This window comes from Mytilus galloprovincialis, chromosome 11 (genome assembly GCF_965363235.1).
Source record: "Mytilus galloprovincialis chromosome 11, xbMytGall1.hap1.1, whole genome shotgun sequence".
Lineage (NCBI taxonomy): Eukaryota > Metazoa > Mollusca > Bivalvia > Mytilida > Mytilidae > Mytilus > Mytilus galloprovincialis.
In genome coordinates, this window is record NC_134848.1 from 7489256 (window position 1) to 7512373 (window position 23118).

General features: G+C 34.5%; 1 long non-coding RNA gene and 1 pseudogene across 1 annotated transcript; one reads left to right on the plus strand and one right to left on the minus strand.

Moving 5' to 3' along the window:
- Window positions 1-2384: 2384 nt before the first annotated feature.
- The window catches only part of LOC143052019 (uncharacterized), a 445702-nt pseudogene continuing 424968 nt past the window's right edge, over window positions 2385-23118 (minus strand).
- Window positions 8451-10527, plus strand: LOC143050969 (uncharacterized). The gene is made up of 3 exons (XR_012970514.1): window positions 8451-8621; window positions 9560-10056; window positions 10472-10527. It is a non-coding gene; the product is annotated as an uncharacterized LOC143050969 (long non-coding RNA).

A 23118-nucleotide genomic window follows, 5' to 3' on the forward strand; every position in this document is an offset into this window, starting at 1 on the left:
CAATAGAGCTTGAATTTTCAATATCAATCCTGCTACCTTTTAAAACGTTGATAACAGATTTTAAACTTTCAATTTCAGTCAAACTTTCATATCTAAGTTGCTGTAGTGTGAATTTCAATTCTGCATTTTCTTTTTCTGTTATAATTAATTTACCACTTAAATCCTGGCTTTTGGAAAAAACTTGTTGAGTTGATGAGGCATCAGATTTCAAAAGAAGGTCTTTAATCTGTACATATGTATCATTTTGAGTTCTCATTGTGTCATTAACTGCTGTTAAATGTTCATTCAAAGAATGAGCGTGCTGTATATATAACTTTTCTATTGCAATAGTTACTTGATTTTCGAGATCATTAGTTGCGGTCTTCAACATGGATTCAAAGCTTTCACAAGAGTATTCATGTGATTCTTTTACATTTTTTTCCCTGTAAGTAGGATGTTTTAGAATTTGAGTCAAGTTTTGCCACATTCATCATGTTCGTATCATTTGTATTAATTGCTGACTGAACCACAATATTTGTATTTTCTTTAGCTTCTGGTTTAGCTTCAGGTATTATCTGTTTTAGATCAATTATATTAGAGTTGACATCTATATTATTGTGCCCAAGTAGTGTTTTGGGATCTGTTTCATCATCACTTTCATGATTTATAGTAGTTGTATCAATATTGTCAGAAGCACACATATCCGTCGAGACTTTTTGCATAGTATCATGATTATCTTGTAACTGTTGTGATACTATGTGGTGAACTATATCTCTTAAAACTGAGAAATGCTGAGAGGCAAATGTTTTATAATAGTGCCCTTGGACTTGTAATGTTCAAGTTTTAAGAAACAGTGTCAATTTGTACATAAGTGGATTATGTTTGTCCTCTTTGGTGGTAACATCAATGGCAATTGATTTAAGATTTGAAGGTGTCCATTTTACAGGATCATGGGTCCAGTCAATTTGATATTTGTTTTTATTTTCAGGGTGGTCACCAAGATACTCAAAAAAATATACATTTAATGCCTTTATCCAATGTCGGACTCTATCTTGAGTTGTCCGGAAGCCAACCATTCTGGCCTCTGGCTCATAATAATCTACATCTATCTCTTCAAACTTTAGTAATTTTGCCTTTTTAGCCGCTGGCGTTTTCAGTTTATCAGGAACGCATGCTGCAGGGTATGTTTTGTATATTTCACCGTTATTAAGGTAGTTTGAAAACGTAGATAGGTCTGTTGTTGACATTGTGCATGAAAATATCTTGATTTAATATTTTGTATGGCGTATATTTAGCTTACAGGAAGAAAACAAGTCATTTTTTGCTTTACCAACGAAAAGCGCTGGGTGCCGCCATTACCGGAAGAACATGTTATAAACTGTATATTTTTGAAAAGAACCGGGCTTAGTAGTTAAAGTTGCTAAATGTCATACACGTTGCTTTCCTTTTCGTGAAGTGTCTCGAGTATTTCTATTGAACAAAATATGTTGAGTGACACGATGCGAATAGTATCAAAGGTACCAGGATTATAATTTAGTACGCCAGACATAAGACTCATCAGTGAAGCTCATATCAAAATATGTATAAAGCCAAACAAGTACAAAGTTGAAGAGCATTGAGGATCGAAAATTCCAAAAAGTTGTGCCAAATACGGATAAGGTAATCTATGCCTGGGATAAGAAAATCCGTAAACACTCGTATATGGATTTTTTGTAAACATCTCTCGTTTATAGATTCCCATGAAAGATGCACAGTTGACAACATGCATGGCTTTTTAATTGGAATTACAAAAAAGTTACTGAATTATGGATTGCTGGGTCAACTTCATTGCACATAACATTAAAGATATTGACAAAATACTTAAAAGTATTAAGGTGCCTTATTTAATTCATTGAATTCCTCGTAAAATTGAAAACAATCTAAATCATTGGAAATTTTCTAAGATTCGATCTTTTCTGCTCTTTATGCATTTCCATTCATGTCTTAAAATAAATAAATAGTCGGTTTAATTTAAAGGTTTTAAATTATGAGGTTTTTTTTAATAAATATTGATCTACAGAACACGATGATAACTTAAACTGATCTGTCTGAAATGACTAACTTTATTCTTAATAGATCAGGCATGTGAAAGAAAATGTTTAAAGTTAACTAGGACACTGATTAGGGATTTGTCTTCTGTTTTGTCGGCTCCATTACTTGTTTATGTAATTCATCGGTCGGTGTTGTTGCTTGCCTTTTCATAGTTGATTGGCTTGGAGTTTTAGGATCTTTGAAGTTCATATAGTGATCCATGGGTCCAGAAGCTGACTTGGGCAGATTTTGTTTGTTTGATTTTTTTTTTATTCGTCTTTTTTGTTTGTCTGCTCATTGTTCGTAGTTATTTGTTTACGTTCTTTTGAGACTCCTTATTGTTGTTCATCATCTCCGCTATCATCATTTGAATTATCACTGCTTTCACTTGCAGGTTGCTCATCTTTAGAATCATCTTGAACGTTATCAACGTTAGCAGCTTCATGTACACTATCAGGAACATTCGAATCACCATTCTGATCTTGATCTGCTGCTGGATCGTCCATCGGTTGTTCACATTCTTTGGCTTTATGACCTAATTTGCCACAGGAGTTGCACACCCAGTCATTGTCACAGGTCTCCTGTTTGAGTCCCGAGGCACGAGGAGATTAGTCTCTAATATAAATACGGGTTTGGTTGCAGAGAACCCGTTGTCACTGTTTTAAGCATTACTTTTATTATTTTCAGTTTATGAGGCATCCGCATGCGATGCCATTTTTGTTGTTGTTTGGTAACTTTCAGAGTTTTCATTAAAGGACTCTTCGTTACTGATTTTTACCATTACTTCAAGATCAATAAATACGTTGACAATTCTTCTATAAAATCGGGAGCTCTGGAAAGTCCGTGGACGTTTCATAAACACCAAAACAGGCATTTCTGATGTACAGTAGTTGTCGTTTATTTATGTAATTAATACGTGTTTCTCGTTTTTTATATAGATTAGACCGTTGGTTATCCCGTTTAAATGGTTTTGCACTTGTAATTTTGGGACCCTTTATAACTTTTTGTTCTGTGTGAGCCAATGCTTCGTGTTGAAGGCCGCACATTGACCTATAATGGTTTACTTTTATAAATTGTTAATTGGATGGAGAGTTGTTAAATTGGCACTCGCACCACATCTTCCTATATTTTTTTTCAACATTATAGAAAAGTTCCCCGAACTTATGCCTAAAATGTTGTTATCCATGAACATGTAAGTTAGTGTGCATATGTCTATTGATTGATAACATTTTAATTTTCTATTGCGTTGGATCTATTGGGTGTGGCGTTGCTTATGTCATCCCCAAGATAAAAAAATAACAGGGATTCCAAGGATTCCAACATGCAGGCTTTTGAGGCGCAGATGCGATGGGCTTCTGGTAAGAATGTGCCAATTGTCATACACTGTCGCGATGCTGAGGAAATTACGTTTGAGATGATCCACTAATACTTGGACACGCAACATAAGAAACATTTGCATTGTTATACAGGAGCCGTCAGCGTTATGAATATGTTTATAAGCTCGTTCAAGAACTTGAAAATTGGCCCCAAAAATATCATTACTAAACATGATGTTAGCAGTGATGTTATTGACACATTGAGGAACGTGCCTCTAGACCGTTTGCTTGTTTGTCATATTGAATTCTTCATTAAGCATTCATTCGAGGTCGATATAGTATATCAAAGGTACCAGGATTACTCGAGGCGGAGTACAACCAGCTGCGTGTGGTCCTGGAGATCGTCCACTCTCCTCACACAACATAATTTCAACACTCATCGACGAAACTAAAATGGGGTGATTTAAATTGTACTGTTGATTACATTTCGAATAAGGGACCACAATTGGACAAATAACAATATTTTTCTGATAGTTTTTTTCTTATTTTTGTTTGAATTTTGAGTAATTCAAAATCTTGATTTATAATGTTAATCTAACTGTTACTAAAAGACGTGTATCTTTCATCTTTAAATGAATTTACCTCTCAATAAAATATTGAGATTTATAATAGTACCCAATTCTGTACAATAAATTGATCCTACTAAAATTATTCCCATGATATCATTTTTCTATCATTTACTTGTACAAATGGCAGTAGCATGCTATAATATAACAGAACTTAGATTTTTTTCTGTATTTACCTGCTTCCCAAGCCTTCTTGAAAATTCTGGGCCATGTTGCTTATTTATCAAATGGTCAGGATGTTCTGCCATACATTCTGTGCACTCCCTATCATACGACTTTGAAAATGGACCAAATACGCTCTTGTCAAGCGGCTGGAGGTGGTGACTTGTGTGGGGTGGTAATGCCATTACAATTATGTTCTCCTTTTTTGCTTCATCTAATAACCCTAAGTTTTTCATGTGACCCGTGGGAGTCCATGATGAGTAACTGCGGCCTTTTAGGACCACAATTTTTAAGGAAAATATCCTTGAACCATAACTCCCCAAGGATGTCGCACATCCAAGCTTTCTCCTGATAGGTCCATAAGGTACCATCTGGGCCATCAACTGATTCCAGAGATTTTGTTGTTTTTCCTTTTACAACACACAGCGGTGGTAATTTCTCACCCTGAGCATTGACACAGGCCAAAATTGTAATATTTTCTCTCGAATTTCCCGTGCGACCAGGAATGTTCTTAGCACCTTTTCTTGCCAGAATCCCTGGCCAGTTTCATCTGCATTTCAAATGACATCACTATTGTGTAGTAAAATAAAATTAACGGTACCAATTTTCTTACACCAGATGCGCATTTCGACAATACATGTCTCTTCAGTGATGCTCGTGGCCAAACTATTTGAAATCCAAAGCTTATATAAAAGATGAAGAGCTATAATCCAAAAGGTCAAAGAAGTATAGCCAAATCCGTGAAGGAATCAGAGCTTTAATAACACAAGAATCCGTATTTTCATGCCAGTACCAAAGTACTTAAGAGTGAATAAAGTGAGACAACCAAGTTAATTAAATGTCATGTAAAGCTGTCTACAATAATTTGTGCAATTTTGAAATGAGCCAAATATAACGTATGGCACCTAATTGGATACAAACGTTACAAAGGTTTGAAAGGAACAATTTCACTTCTTAGTTTCCTATTTCATGGTTTGATATCCAGAAGAAGAAGAGCAGTAAGTTTATCCACTTGCCGATACAAGAAGATATGGAAATTCACTGTAAATCAAATGTGTCGGGGGATTTCTGTGAAGGAACAGTGTTTCTTTTCTTTACTTGAACGCAACTCTTTGTTATCGTTAGAGACAAGACTTACTTGTTATACGCCTGTGGTTGAATTACTGAAAATGTTATTTGAAAGCGTTCTTTGCTAAAGACATTTCACTTTGAAAAAAAAAATATAATGTGCATACTTTGTGACTGCCTGTAAAGATCGTGGTTAATTACGCATTAAAGAACCAATGCCTCTGTCATTGTAAAGTGCTATGATATTCTTCGACTTCGAAACGGAACAATGGGGTGACCAATATTGTGACGTACAACATGCAATGTCCAATAGGAACAACCTATATTATCTTGTTTATAATTCATAAGTGATTCATATATTTTTTAATTGAATTCCATCAGGATGACATACTAACTATACCAAATGAAGCTTTCGTACCCAGCAAAGAAGACTTCTCTCAACTTAACCAGAAATACAACATTTTAATTCAAAGGGTTCTTGTTGAGAACATAATACAGTTGAAAGAATGCAAGGAATTTGTAATTTATCATATACCACATCAATTTTCAAAAGAATCCAGAAAAAATGTTCTGTGGTAAGTTCCAAATGTAAAGTTCTTCAAACCAATTTTAATTCGAACAGATGTTCAGTTTATCAGCATTAGAAAACTGAGCTACTACTTAGTATTTTCCATATTAAACAGGGAAAATTAAAGTTGTTGCTGCTCATGTTATATATAATATAATATAAGATGATTTAAAGATAAATAAGCTAAATGGTTACAATCAATTCAAATTTAATTTAACCACGTGTATTAAACAGGACAAACATTAAAAAAAGTGTTATTATGTGTACTTTTATAGTGCATTATTGATTGATTGATTGTTGGTTGCTTAACGTCCAGTGGCAAATATTTCATGCATATTCAGGACGAGAACAAGTTCACAATAAATACAATATGTAGGTTGATACGATAGAGGCAATCTTGGATGATGGTCAGGGAAATTTGGACTGCCACTAGAAAATGAGGGTATATTGGATAGGGACAGAAATTTTGCCTTGCAACAGGCCACCTACGGACCCCTCAAAGACTTGTTGCAAGGGTTCTTAACGTGCAAAGAGCGTGGCACTCTCTTTACACGAGGCATCGGATTTAACGTCCCCCTTCTGACCTGACGTGACTGCGAACTTGATACATCCCGCACAGCCAAACGGACGCCCCACTTCGGCAAGCGTTTTACTGCCGGTCGGGAGAAGACCAAGTGACCATATTTCTATACCCCAGTCACCCTTGGGGATGTGCATTATTGATAATCAATGATAATAATATTTTTCAGATACCATTTGGCATTTTGGAGAAAGATGAAAATAAAACGGGAGAAATGATAGAAATTATAGAACATCTACAACAGTATACACCTAAAGCACAAGATTAGATGATGCCACTTTTGATGGGAGGTGATGGACTCTCGGTTGCAAGAGGAGAAGGAGCATAGAAAGCCAGAGCTGATGGGATTTCACAAGAAAATCGCCTAGAAGGTTTTATTTGGAAAAGCAAAGACTGGCATGCCCATGTCATATCATTGCAGGTGAGAATTAGTATTGGGGTTTTATTTTTATAATAGCATTTAAACTTATAGCAACTTGCACTTATTTTAACATCCAATTCAAAGTATTTCATTGTTCAAATAACAGAACTATTGTTTTCATTATAAAGATACAGATTGTCATGTTGTATATGACTGCTGAAGAGACAACAAGTATTAATAAGCATGTTTCCCATATAAACTTTAACCATCTGAGTACCTGTAAAGTTTTGTACATTTCTTTGTTTAACTTGTTCAATAGCATTTGATATCACCTGACCAATACATTGGAAAATTAATTTATAAATGGTACCCCCCCCCCCCAAAAAAAAAAAACAACGTGCAGGACCCTCCATCATTCTGATTTAATTGAAGTTATATTGTTATACATCTTGTCAAAGATACTTTTTATTCCACTAACTTTTCACATTTTATCTGTAGGACACATTCAATCAGCTGTTTAAAGGAACTTCCTCACCAGAAAAGGGAACATTATTTCAGTTACGAAACCTTTTTCATTGATTGATTGTTGGTTGTTTAACGTCCAGTGGCAAATATTTCATGCATATTCAGGACGAGAACAAGTTCACAATAAATACAATAGGTAGGTTGATACGATGGAGGCCATCTGGGATGATGGTCGGGGAAAATTGGACACAGAGGTGTTAAGTCTGAGGTGTATATATATAGATAAGGATACATCACAGACACTTCATATGAAACAGCACTTCAACTTTAAATTTGACAGTATCAAACTAGAATTCACTTATGATCGTTCTGAAAGTTGGAAGCCACATTGAAAACTAGAGTTGGGATTTACAAAACATAATTATACTGTTTTTGCACAGAAATAAATAATTTTTGTGAGAAAAAAATATGATTTTTTTTTAAGAATTGAACTGCATGTATACTTGATATAATAAGGTAGGTGCATTTAGATACATTTAAGGGAGATAATTTTGTCCCATTTACTTAATTTATGAAATCATAACAGTGCAGAGTTGCAGTTTGTACTAGCTAGTCATTATATCTCATATGATACAGACTTGACACGCCTACATAGCTAATGCATACTCATGACTTGATAGATAAGTTTAGGACATGTAAGCATAAACTGGGAGTTGTAGAAATGTAGCATAACTGTGCATATGAAGTTTTGAAAATACAAAATACTGGAAATTTAACAAGTTTCTTTGATAATTGTATTTCATGTAACCTTAAATCGGACATTTGCTTCAGATAATTTTCTAGATTTATTAACAGTTGTATAAGATGTTAATCTTGACCAACCAAGGCCAGACTCATTCACTTTCTGCAAGAAGTCAAAACTGCTCTGCATACCGACAATACAGTTGATTTTGACAATGAAATGAACCAGCAATAAATAAGTCATAAATAGGTACCAATCTTATTGCATTATTTTTGCATGTTGATGATTTACATATGCATGAATTTCAGAATCAAACCACCAATTTGTCATTTTTCATGAAAAAAGCCTGCTATGCCTGATTCTATCCATTTTCCTCATTAACCTATCTTTGACTTTGTTATGAATGCTTCTTAATAACTTAAATTGATATGTCATGTATGTTATATTGCACCCTTTTACCCTTTTGAGTATCATTCATGTCTTATTTGCATTATATTGGCAATATATCTGCATGTTGTACTCCTTCGTGTGAAACCTGTCTAAACCATTATCCATAACATTTTTTTTAGATCGCATGTGGAATGACGACTCTTTGCAAATGGCATGTATGTCAGCTTTCTTCTTTGTGTTGCTGGTATTTTTGCTAGTGATTCAGAAAAAGCTACGAATAAATCTTCAAGCAAGGTATTTCAATCTGAAAGTTTTCCATTAAATGAATGTGGGAAGTGATTTTGTTATGGTTTGCATGATTTTATATTTAGAGAAATGCTTGCAGCTGATATATATTTATACATAGTGACAAAATTCAGGTAAATTACAGCACTCTCACATTCATATGAAAGGGAAAGCTATTTAGTTTACTAAATAAACAATGATAACACAATAGATATACATATTTAGAACTTCAATAGGGATGCATGTATAAACAGCATATGGCATGTATGGCAAGTATCAGGCAATGCATTCACAATTAACATTTTAATTTTAATACTTGGTGCTGATGCCTTTTAAAGTCTAATGGAATATGTAGCATGATATTGATAATGATTGAAAATAATCAAATTTAAATAATAAATTTACATTTTACTTTCATTTATGACAATGTTTATCAATCTGTGCATCTGTCCTGAATCAGGTTAACATTGTTGGTTACGGAAATATTGACATCATATCTACAATTTGGTTCTCTTTTAATGATGTCAATGTTTGCTACAAAGGCAACAGACAATCAAACATAATGGTAGGAGATAGATTGTCACAACCATTATAAAAATGAAATATCAAAATGTGAAAATATACCATGTTTGTCTATTGATTAATATAATTGAGATGTCAATTAAAGGTCAAAGTACAACTTTCAACATGTTGTCTTGGCTCACACTGAACAGCAAACTAAAAACTGGAAAATCAACATTCTAATCTATATATTAAAAAAAAACAACATATGAACCCCATAGACAAATGACATATACTGAGCCGCACAATCCTCCCTTAATCAAGGTGTATTTAAAATGCAGCAGGTTAAACATGTATTTTATTCATCAGTGTTTATGGTTATAAGTGATGTTATGATTGCTTCATGTTAATGTCATAATTATTTTTCTTTATCTTCTACATTTCAGTTTCCGAAACAGTGAGAGAGACTGAGGAGCCTCGGTCTAAAAGTGTACATAGTCGTCATAAACCAGAAGTACTGAAAACATACAACAACAATTTAGAGAAATTAAACTGCAAAATTTGTGCTTTGAATGCCTCCAAATCACGTATCATGACTCAATTGAAAAAAATGGCAATAAAATTGGAGCAGGAACAGGTATATGAGCCTGTGGACACCTTATTCATTGTACGTAAAAGGGGCAGCCTCTTATACAGATGTTTTAGATATGGTGAACTCTGTGAGAGGTTCATAAAAGGTGAACCTCTCACAGACTATCCGCCATATATGAACCGGTAGCAAAAAGTAATGCCAGAAGTAGAGAAAGATGAGAAGATAGAATTTTTGACACCTTGAGAAGGACCTTTTTAATTTCGGTAGGGGCAGTGGCAGGACCCTTGCTGAAATCCAAAAAGACTCGCTTGACAATCTACCTGTGAAAATTATTCCAGGTGAAGTAAATGTGTAAGTAAAAGGCATGTTTCTTCTATATATAAGATCTGGTGTACAGTGGTTGTAGTCCGTTTACATAGTTCATAAGTGTTTTTGGTATTTATATCGATTAGATCGTTGGTTTTCCAGTTTAAATGTTTTTCAGTAGTAATTTTTAGGCCCTTTATACCTTGCTGTTCATTGTGAGCCAAGGCCTCATGTTGAAGGCAGTGCCTGGACCTATAATGGCTTACTTTTATGAATTGTTACTTGAATAGAGAGATGTCTCATTGGCACTCATACCACATCTTCCAATATCTACCTAAAGGCCAAATAAAGTTCAAATTAAAAGAACATTGAAGATAGCTAATGTTATTGAAAACAAATTGTATTGATACAGAGTTTCTTTTACCAGTCATGACAGTAATGTCTTTGTATAATATTTCAGAGAGAAACCAGGACCATCAAAGACCAGGAAAATCCCAACATTACATGAAAGGTAAAGATAAAATCAATGTAAAATTAAACAAAATGATCTATAGCATTTATTGTTGTTATATAAAATTGAGAATGGAAATGGGGAATGTGTCAGCAATAGATCTTCAATGCAGCGAGAAATTCCCGCACACAGAGGCGTCATTTAGCTGGCCCATAAAAAAATATTATATTCTAGTTCAGTGAACGCTATATTTACATGAATTATTTCCATTTCATACAAATAACTAAAATTAAAAATGATACAAGACTAACAAAGGCCAGAGGCTCCTGACTTGGGACAGGAGCAAAAACATGGTATATATAAAATTGAGAAAGGAAATGGTGAATATGTCAAAGCGACAACCACCCGACCATAGAGCAAACATATACATGTATATTATGGTAAATGTATTTTAAATGTGTTATAGTAAATAAAAAAATATTAAAACTGATAACTTTCAATTATGATTTTTGTTGTTGTTGTTAGATCAAAATTTTGGTTATAATATTGTGAAAAACACGCCAAAAAATAGTAAAATAAAAGTATTGCCAATATGATTTGACTCATTTTGTTTACTTTTCATCAATATCATGATTTTATTATTAGTCAGGAATGTATAAAAAATCTGAATGCGAGTGACAATTTCCTATGCCAATATTGTGTTCACATATTTTGTTGATTATAGTTGAATAAAAAAATGAAAATAATGGCTGTGTTGACTTTTTTTTAGGGGAGACAATTCAAACAATAATACAGGCTTAACATTGCCATTTTTTTTTTACCTGTACAAGTTAAAAAATTGTTCTAGGTAAGGGAAACAACTCTTACTCAATTTTTTTTTACTTATAATTTTTTTTTACTTGTATAAGTAAAAAAAAATACACTTGTATAAGTAGTACCCCTGACTGATGTTTAGTCCCACAGTGCTAAAGTCTCCCAAGGTAGCATTCGTCAGAACAATTTTTTAAAGTCCCATACCACACTTTGAAAAGTCTCACAGTGGAAGAGTCTCGGAATGTATCATTTGTTAGTCATACGACTACTATCCAATATAATTTATTTGAAGTGACTAAGCAAACATGTGCTTTGGTGATCGACTAGAAGTCAACAAATCGTGATACTTGGGTATTCAAACATAAACCTTAATATATTAATTACAAACTCCCGTGCCTCTGTGCTGTAGTGTACGTACTTTGTGATTATTTTGGTTATGCCACTTCTGTACTGAACATGACATGTAACACCTGATTATACAACATTCAATCATGTGTGACATGACAGTCATGTTCAGTGCAGGAGTGGTATATGAATGTTGTATGATCAAGTGTCGCATGTCATGTTCAGTTCTGGAGTGATGAATGAATGAACGCGAAATATTTGTGTATGCATCTTCTAGTCAAATATTTCTTTTCCATTGGGCAAGAACGGACACACGCATAGACTAATTGATTGGTAGCTTAACGTTCAGTGGCAAATACTGCATGCATGTTCAGGACAAGAATAAGTTAACAGTAGGTGTTGTCATAACAGAGGCCATTTGGGTGATGTTCGAGGAAATTTTGACTGCCACTGAAAAATGAGGGTTTATTGGATAGGGACAGAAATTGTTCCTTGCAACAGGCCGCCACACATAGACTGTTTTACTAATTCAAATGGCAAAAACATTGGAAAGATGCCTTTTAAATAAAAGTTAAATATAAATAAGTTGACAGGACCATTTTATTGATGTGCTGCGAAGAACGCATGAGGTTGTTCTCAATAGAACAATGCGTATGACAGTTCTCATATCAAACGTTTCTGGTGCTGCATTACACATTTCTCAAATTTTACTGGAGTATATAAGTTTATAATATTATCTCTTATGAACCATTTTCATAATCGCGAAACAGTGATCAGTTTAATTTGGATTGTCTAGTTCTTTTAATCTTTAAACCTGAAATGGAAGGACTTGTCACAAAGTGTTCAGAAGAGTTGGAAATCAAAGAATATGTAGTACCACCGTAAAATACTATAACATCAGATTTCCATTAAATTTAATTTATCGATTGTTTTTTTTTACTTTTAAGATAGCATCACATGTGGTTATCTTTCCCTGTCGTTCGCACTGGTTTGTAGCAAATTCATACAACAATCTCCGCTTCTGTACTTTCATGAATTTTATGTTTTAAACACCAAGTACAATAAGTGTCAACTATTTTTTGTCTGTCACACAGGTATTTTAAAATATTTTTGTCGTTCCATGTGTTAAAGGTAAACGGACAGAAAGTCACAGGACAAAAAGTCACAGGACATAAAGTCACAAATTTGATAGGACAAAAAGTCACAGGACAAAAAGTCACAAATAGTTTGTTGACAATTATTTGAATATATAAGAGAAATATCTTGAAATATTTTCTTTTTAATACATATATTCATATTAAAGTGTAGGAAATGTGTCATTATACTTGAAAAATGAAGATTTATATAATTTTAATCATGCAAAGGGTATATTTCTTGGCACCATGAAGCCATTTAAGTGAAAAGCCACATTGACATTTTGTTTTTATGCCCCACCTACGATAGTAGAGGGGCATTATGTTTTTTGGTCTATGCGTCCGTTCGTTCGTCCGTCTGTCCCGCTTCAGGTTAAAGTTTTTGGTCGAGGTAGTTTTTGATGAAGTTGAAGTCCAATCGACTTCAAACGTGGTACACATGTTCCCTATGATATGATCTTTCTAATTTTAATACCAAATTAGAGATTTTACCCCAATTTCACGGTCCACTGAACATAGAAAATGATAGTGCGAGTGGGTCATTCGTGTACTGAGGACACATTCTTGTTTTAACAATTATTTGATCCTCTTTGATATTTTTTGGATAAATTTTGTTTACAATGTTGGTTTATATACAATAGTTCAAGAAAAATACATAAATATTTTTGTAGAAATAAGTATTTTTTATTCAAAGAAAATATTCAGAAAAAATGAATTGTGACTTTTTGTCCTGTTTTTAAACACAGATACCGGCATTTTTTTATGTACCTCGTATGTTTGTTAGCTCTTCTCCATTTTTTATGGAGATATCAGGCATTTCCTGTGCCTCAAACCATACAATTATATTCTTTAATTACAAATGATTAACTACACATATAAAAAATGACGTATAACTGAAATGCCAAAATCACTTAAAGTAATCTACTCTTACAAAAACAAGGGGATGATGGTTTGTTTACTGTCAGTAGTTTTACAGATCAGAACATCACATCTGTTGCATATGTTGGCAGTGCCATCATTCCAATCTGAGGAATTGCTTCCTTCACACTGGCCATGCGAACATCTGTTTGCTGTGACTATGCAGTTTCATGAATCGAGCTTGATTGATTTACCCGTCCTTTATAGAGACAATTCAATGTTGATCTTGGATCAACCCCAAGGGTGACTGGGGAATAGAAATATGGTCTTTTGGTCTTCTCCCGACCGGCAGCAAAACAAATGGCCTCAAATATGATTGATTGGTGGTTGCTTAACGTCCATTAGCAAATATTTCAAGCATATTCAAGACTAGAACAAGTTCACAATAAATACAATAGGTAGGTTGTTGTATTAGAGGCAATCTAAGATGATGGTCGGGGAAATTTGGACTGCCACTGAAAAATGAGGGTATATTGGATAGGGAAGAAATTGGGCCTTGCAACAAGCCACCTACGGACCCCTCAAAGAGTTGTTACAAGGGATATTAACGTGCAAAGAGCGTGACACTCTCTTTACACAAGGCATCGGATTTAACGTCCCCAAGGGTGACTGGGGTATAGAAATTTGGTCACTTGGTCTTCTCCCGACCGGCAGTAAAACGCTTGCTGAAGTGGTGCGTCCGTTTGGCTGTGCGGAATGTATCAAGTTCGCAGTCACGGACGTTAAATCCGATGCCTCGTGTAAAGAGAGTACCACGCTCTTTGCACGTTAAGAACCCTTGCAACAACTCTTTGAGGGGTCTGTAGGTGGCCTGCTGCAAGGCAAAATGTCTGTCCCTATCCAATATACTCTCATTTTCCAGTAGCAGTTCAAATTTCCCCGACCATCATCCTAGATGGCCTCTATTAAAACAACCTACCTATTGTATTTAATGTGAACTTGTTCTCGTCCTGAATATGCATGAAATATTTGCCACTGGACGTTAAGCAACCAACAATCAATCAATCAATCGGATTTAACGTCCCCCTTATGACTGGACGTGACTGCGAATTTGGTACATCCCGCACAGCTTAAACGGACGCCCCACTTATGCAAGTGTAATAACTGCCGGTCGGGAGAAGACCAAATGACCATATTTCTATACCCCAGTCACCCTTGGGGTGGCATCTAATATGACAAGACCTATATATTGTATTTATTGTCAACTTGTTCTCGTCCTTGATATGCATGCAATATTTGCCACTAGACGTTAAGCAACCAACAATCCATCGATCATCTTGGATGAGTTGTGTATTCAGGACATTGGTTTCAAGGTACCAATCGATAGATCCAAGATATAGTTAAAGGCTTCACTTACCTAGAAGTTACATATGATAATCAAAGGAAAGATTTGGATCTGTTAATACTGCTTACAGACTAACTTCATCTCTCAATGCAATTAGAAAGTAATTAGCCACTTCTGTATTCAAATCAGACAAATGAAAAGAAAAATGAGTTGTGGAAAACCATAACAGGGGAGGCTAGTGCATTGGATGTCTGCAAGAGAAGTGAGACAGAAGTGAAAAAGCAGACATAGCAATATGTGTCGGGGTGCTAAATAAAAATACAAATAAAAGAGAGGAAAGGAGCAAGACTGGAGTTAGACACATGTTGACTATTGAAGAAAATAACATAATGAATCCTGAGGGATAGTGCCTCGTTCATTAGAGTTGGTGGCTTTGAGACGGAAATATCTTACAATATAACTTTGAAGCAATGAAAAGATGTTATATTCTTAAATGACAAAGAGTGTTGAGCAATTTCAAAGAAACTTTTAGATGGCCAGAAGATGTGACATTTAAATCACTAAATCATGCTAGAGGGTAGTCAATATTACCTCACTTCGAATGTTATTTAAGTTGCACTCTTCGTACAGACATAAATATTGATATTGAGTATTTTAAAATCCATCTTACTTCTTAACTTGTACTAGAAGTAACCAACTATCATAAATTAGTGTTAAAAAAGTTAGATTATAGATTTATTGATTGTTGGTTGCTTAACGTCCAGTGGCAAATATTTCATGCATATTCAGAACGAGAACAAGTTCACAATAAATTCAATAGGTAGGTTGTTGTAATAGAGGCCATCTAGGATGATGGTCGGGGAAATTTGAACTGCTACTGGAAAATGAGGGTATATTGGATAGGGACAGACATTTTGCCTTGCAGCAGGCCACCTACATACCCCTCAAAGAGTTGTTGCAGGGGTTCTTAACGTGCAAAGAGCGTGGTACTCTCTTTAGATTATATTTTATTGGGTCCTAACTGCTATTATTTAAATAAATATTATTCTATTTTATTAGGACGTGTGATTATATTGAAATAGGGAGATGGGTTAGTACTGAAAACCAATTGACAAAGATATGAACAATGTTATGTCGAAATAAAACCTTCAATACTGACCAAAGCCGAAATTGTTTTAATATATATAAACTTTTATCTACATTAAATATTTATACCAAATATTTTATACAACTGTATTCGATTTACAAATGATAGTTCTTAACCGCTTCGCCCCTATAGTTTCCTTGAAAGTTTTTCCCATTTGGAAAAAAAATTTGCACCATCTCCTGGAGGACTTGGCTTTGGGCCAACATTTCTTCATCTGAACTGGTTTAGGTCCAATGTTGAACTGTTTGGTACTGTTTTTCATGAAAATGTACTTATTAATTGAATATAAGTGCTGACATCCATTAATTATAGCCTTAGTTTTTACTCCGTGATGTTGTTTTTATCTGTAAAAATTGAATAAAATCAATTTATATATCTTTTTTGAATAGCTGAAAGTTGATTAATTAATTTGTTATTATAATATGAGCATACACACATTGTCTTTTACATTATAATATGAACATAATTTTTTTTATATTATAACATGAACAAGAAGTTGCACACAATATTGTACTAAGCATACCTCCCCTTCAACTCAGAAGAATGGCTGAACATAATGAAAAAAAATCAAAGTATCAGGAAACATGAAGTTGGTAATAAAAACCTTTGAAAAATTCTCACATTTTACAACTCATCACTGTGAAACTGGTGGCCAAGTATGAAGTCATTCCACGCATTAACATGGGAGAAGTTTTTGACGAAAAATTTTAAAAGTTCATTTACATATTGAATTTTTTTACAGTATCGGCAAACAAGAAAGATCTATATTTATCATTGTTCATGTATTAACTTCTTCAAGGACATACTTGTATTATTATTTTTTAAAAGATTTAAACATGCTTCAAAAAATCCAGACTTGTATGTTCATTTGTTGTCTTGCAGCGTTTTTCATATCCAATTTGAAATTAAGAAGTGTTTTTGAAATTAGACTCTGGATAAAAATATGTTTGCATGAACCATGTACATGAGTTGTATAAAAACAGGATGTTTACGTATTTCAGAGAATAGCCTAAAACTAAAGCTTATGTGGACCAATAAAGCATGAAACAGAGGTCAAATGAACTCTGTAAAATTCTGTATACCGTATAATTATTCTGTTCACCGAACATTATGTACATGTATATTAAAATTAATTGTTTATGTCAATAAATATGTATATTCCAAGTTTAGTTGCTTTCTGTTCATAGGATCACTATATGTATGGATTAAAAGTGGACTCAAAGGATGAAAAAACCTGTAGTAGCCAGCTAGGTATGCACTTTGATTTCAGAGCTTCGTGATACTAAATTCCATTTGCTGATGCGATAATATATATAAATAGTAAACATTGAAAAATTGCTATCATATTTGAAAGCAATCCAAGTAAACCTTGAAACAATGCAAAAAAAAAATAAATTCTCCCGGCCCACTATTCCTATTTCCTGAACTAAATCCAGTATACTTTTTGGTGACCCGTATAGTATGATGCTATGAGCTACTACATCAATACCCATTCCTAATGCAGTTGCAAATACAATTCCAGTATCAATGAACATAAGACACATATCTTTTACTATGTTCTTATTTTTGTCGGCTGTTTAAGATTGAAGCATGTTGTTGCAGATTAGCAAGTTCAATATTTCTAATGTCTCAATTCTTGGGCAATCTGTAAATTTCAATAGCTTCGATCGACTCATCAATTCGCTAAATGTATTCATGTGAACACTGTCTTAGTACGGTGCATTTGCTGAAAGCATCCAACCATCTGGTTTGTCCCTTAGAAGTTGTTTTTAAATACTTAATTACTTCTTCCAGACTCGTGTGACTTCAGCATAGTCGGTGTGTTTTAGAAATAGCAATACAAACTACATATTTGTCTTTGAAAGTGACACCATTTGCTGTTTTGAATTCCTTCTCGGTTCTCTTTGGTGACAATGAAGAGATGGAGTCGGAGAAGCAACTGGAGTGACCGCAGGAGAAACAATAGGTGTGTTGATAGGGGAAATTGAGATGGAAGTCGACACAGGCGAGTCTTCTGTGATTTTGGTTACTTTTGTTGCTGGCTCATGTATAAAGGGTAGACCACGCTTCACAGCTGCGGATTGGCATTTCTTCACTCTCACCCCATTTATTTGTGCATGAATCTGGAAGAATATCATCTTAACCACTTTAAATTTAGTACCGTTAATCCACAGGGAAACCTTTTGGTCGGACCCAGACTTATATAAAATTTTTAAAATGTCAACTACAAGTCCGAGTAATCCATTCAAATTGTCCAATATAATCAACCAAAACTGAAGTGTTGAGCAATCTTACAGATTCTTCCAATATTCATATCATACGGATTAGTGGTGCGTACAATAAATCAGTTTATTGTATATTGCAGATGTTCCTAAGTCCTTGACATTGATAACAATAGTTTTTTTTTTTTAAGTTTCAGCTCATGGTTATTATTTTTCTTTAGGCAGAAGTTTTTAATGGAAAATAAAGTCTGTAATAAGGTAATTTCTTTGTTGTGAAGAACATTTTTAATTTCTATTAATCCTTGGTTGTTATGTTCATCTATTATTTGGGCTAGCACCTAAAAATTAAACCTCGTCATCCATAAGGAGACCCATGTTTTCTACTTTTACTGTAAACTTTTTGTTGAGTATATTCTTGTATTGTCACCCTTTCATCTCTTAGTCCAAGTCTAGTAGCTTTGTTACCTTTAAAGGTGATGTATAATAAAGAATTTACCAAAGGAGTTACGTGTATTTTAGGATTCCTTTATATGTATTGTCACCCTTTCATCTCTTAGTCCAAGTCTAGTAGCTTTGTTACCTTTAAAGGTGATGTATAATAAAGAATTTACCAAAGGAGTTACAGGTATTTTAGGATTCCTTTATATGTATTGTCACCCTTTCATCTCTTAGTCCGGTCAGAATGGGGACGTTAAATCCGATGTCTCGTGTAAAGAGAGTGCCACGCTCTTTGCACGTTAAGAACCCTTACAACAACTCTTTGAGGGCCCGTAGGTGGCCTGTTGTAATGCAACATTTCTGTCCTTATCCAATATACCCTCATTTACCAGTGGCAGTCGAAATTTCACCGACCATCATCCCATATGGCCTCTACTATGACAATACCTACCTATTGTATTTATTGTGAACTTGTTCTCGTCCTGAATACGCATGAAATATTTGCCACTGGACGTTAATAAACCAATCAATCAATCAATCTCTTGGTCCAAGTCTATATATACCAAGCTAGTAGCTTTGTTACCTTTAAAGGATGTATAATAAAGAATTAACCAAAGGAGTTACAGGTTTTTTATGATTCCTTTAGTAAACAAAGCTGAAATATGATGCTGTTAATCTTTTCTTTCTCTCATCCATCCATGAAGTGTTTTTCAATTATGAAAGGAAGGGGATTTCAGTAACGACGTTAGGAAGATATCCGCATTTGTGAAACGGTTATTCCAAAACAGTCAACCTACTCGTGATGGCGTCCGTAAAATTTACGAAAGGTGGATTTCAACTTTTCCATTTGGAACTCTTGGTTTTACAACTTCCTTGTGAGCAGCAACCCTCTATCAAGACAATCATGATAAAGAAAGGCGAACACGGGAATGTCGGATCAAATGGGAGAAACATACCCCTGCTGGAATGTTGCTACTTAAAAATGGAAAGTGCACAATTGGAAAGCAGCTGAAATCATATTTTTTGTCGTAAAGTTTTGTTTTCAACAAATGATATGAAACAACTGTATATGTTGTATTCTTTATCTGTAATTCGATTGACTATATGCGTTCAGCATAGTCATCAAATTTTGAATTATTTAGTGATAATCCTCTTGTAGAACCCCAAGGGTGACTGGGGTATAAAAATATGGTCACTTGGTCTTCTCCCGACCGACAGTAAAACGCTTGCTGAAGTGGGGGATTGTGCGGGATGTATCAAGTTCGCAGTCACGTCCGGTCAGAAGGGGACGTTAAATCCGATGCCTCGTGTAAAGAGAGTGCCACGTTTTCCAGGCGCAGTACAAATTTCCCCGACCATCATCCCAGATAGCCTCTGTTATGTCAATACCTACCTATTGTATTTATTGTGAACTTGTTCTCGTCCTGAATATGCATGAAATATTTGCCACTGGACGTAAAGCAACCAACAATCAATCAATCTTTGAGTAACTCTTCAACAGTTTCAATATTGTGTTTGGCAACAATAAACCACTCATCTGTTTTAACAAATGAATTACTTCTTCATTCAAATGTCTGCCGTCCTCATCCATGACCATTTATGTAAGGTTTGTGCCCTTAGGTCTCCGTAATGAGTTGCCGACATTGCTTAAATCTCCAATAGTGTACTAATTTCTGTACTAAAAATGTTTTCCCATTTCCTGCCTGCCCAGATATAACTAAATTATGACCCATTGTGGCAAACTTCTGGTCTTTATCCATAATCTGTTTACTTTGAGCTTTCCCGTTCTAATTCTAGTTGCTGTGGTTTTTTTTTAATTATTATTTGTTGTTTGCTTTCTGCTTTCCGTACTTTTTAAAGTCATTCTCTGTCTTTTTTTATTTATTTCACCGCAATTGGGTATTCCTCGTAAGAAATAACGCATACTTCCTCGTAAGAAATAACGCATACATCCAAAAATGCTTAGCTACATGCACAAGTCCATATATGGTTTTTAGTGGCCATTGAAGGAAGATATTTCGGAGGAACCTCAGATCATATCGTTTAAAGACTTAAATACAATTGAAAAAAACAAAAAAAAATATTATTAAAGTTAAAATTTGACAATTAAATGTTTTCTTTCATTTGACTTAATATGTTTAGTTGTAACATAGTGTCACAGTTGCTGGAATAATCCAAAATTGTTCATTATAATGGGTGTAGTCGTCAAAAATGTGGTTACAGCTAAATACACCCTTCCAATATTATAATATGATTCAAGTTAGTTTGATTTGTTGGCGTTTTCTTATTATTCTCCCCGCTAGTCCGAAAATATATGAACTCGGGGGTATTATTTTCTATTTTAATTGACTGATTTTACTTGCTATTTTATCTCTTTTTCTATTATAATGTGCCACCCGATGTCATGCCACAAAACCAGGTTAAACTCACCATTTTTTTTCCTTAAAAATGTCCTGTACCAATAGTTATCAAAGGTACCAGGATTATAATTTAGTATGCCAGACGCGTGTTTCGTCTACATAAGACTCATCAGTGACGCTCATATCAAAATCTTTATAAAGCCAAACAAGTGAAAAGTTGAAGAGCATTGAGGATCCATGTGCCAAATACGGCTAAGGTAATCTATGCCTGGGATAAGAAAATCCTTATTTTTTCAAAAAAATCAAAGTTTTGTAAACAGGAAATTTATAAAAATGACCACATTATTGATATTCATGTCAACACCGAAGTGTTGACTACTGGGCTGGTGATACCCTCGGGGACGTAACGTCTACCAGCAGTGGCATCGACCCAGTGGTGTAAATAGTAAGGCCATTGGCCGATGCCTCGTGTAAAGAAACTGCAACGCTGATTGCGCGTTAAGGACATCTCTTTCAGTTCTGTCCCTGTCGAATATAACATCATTTTCCGGTGGCAATCCAAATTTCCCCGACCATCAGCCCAAATGGCCTCTATTATGACAAGCCCTACCTGTTGTATTAATGGTGAACTTGTTCTCGTACTGAAAATGCATGAAATATTTGCCACTGGACGTTAGGTAACCAACAATCAAATCAACTACCAACAGGGACAGATGTTAGTTCTGGAATTGCAGTTTTAGCATTCTTTTTTTTTTTCTGGAAAAGTTCACATTGTTGAACATATTGCTTAGTATCACTTACAATTCCTTTCCAGTAATATCTATCAGTTATCTTATTGACAGTTTTATTAAGACCTTGGTGCCTACTATGATCATGGCACATTTTTAAAATACTCTGGACTATTTGTCTTTTGTAACTGCAAGACTTTTGGTTATTTGGCCAGTAGCTTTATTCTTCTTAATATAATGCATATGTTAATCTTCTTTTAAGTAGTGTTTTATGTGATTTTTCGAATTCTTCTTTTTTTCTGCATCATTTGTTTCATTTGGATATTTTTTTTCAAGAATGTAATTAAATATTTTCCTATACTCCACAGGATTTATATTTGATGTGTACACATTTTAACATTGTATTATCAATGCAATGCTTGTTTTATAATGTACTTGAATAACTTTAAACTCCCTAATGACAATGCTCAGTATTGAAGATAAGTTGCATAACCAGTGGAAAAAAAAATTGAAGACAACACGTTTAATAATTTCAATGCGTCGAAGCGCTTTTCTGGGTTTACCTTCATCAGGAACGCTCAAACGCAAACATTTGATATCGGAGGATGTATAAGTACCGAAACCGTTGAAGAGCTATATAACAAAAATACCTAAAATTGATAGCCAAATTCATCTAAAGTCAACGTTACCTGTGGAAGTTGAGACCTTAGGTTTCTTAATAATTTCAATATAACATATTTTACAGCATAAAGTATAAAGAAATATTGTCCCCGATTTGATAGAGCAGGCAAAGAAACTGCAAGATTAATCATGAAGTTTCCCTTCCAGCTGGGTCATTAAGAAAAAGGTGTATTGACCAAGCGTTTTAAATACTATTGCACTGAATGCATTAGGGAAAATGGAGTCCCAAAGATGCCTGTGATTGTATTGGACCAGTTTGAGCTGGTTAAAATAAAAAAAAACTGATCTCGTAAGTTTATAGTTTAACTTCATGAAGCATTGAAGGCCATCTTAAACTTAGTGCTGATTTATTTTATCTAAGATTGTGGATGGAGCTGGCAAAAAACTGTTCACAGAGTAAAATATTGAAACCTTTGAATGCAGTAATTGTACCGGTCCCAACTAATTGTTATAGGTACCAGATTTATCCAACATGACTGCTACATTTTACAGCCGTATATATTATTTCATTTTAAGGATTCACTACAATTTCACATAACCAGGTTACCAATGTATTGTTGACATCAGTTCCATGCCAGCCATACCA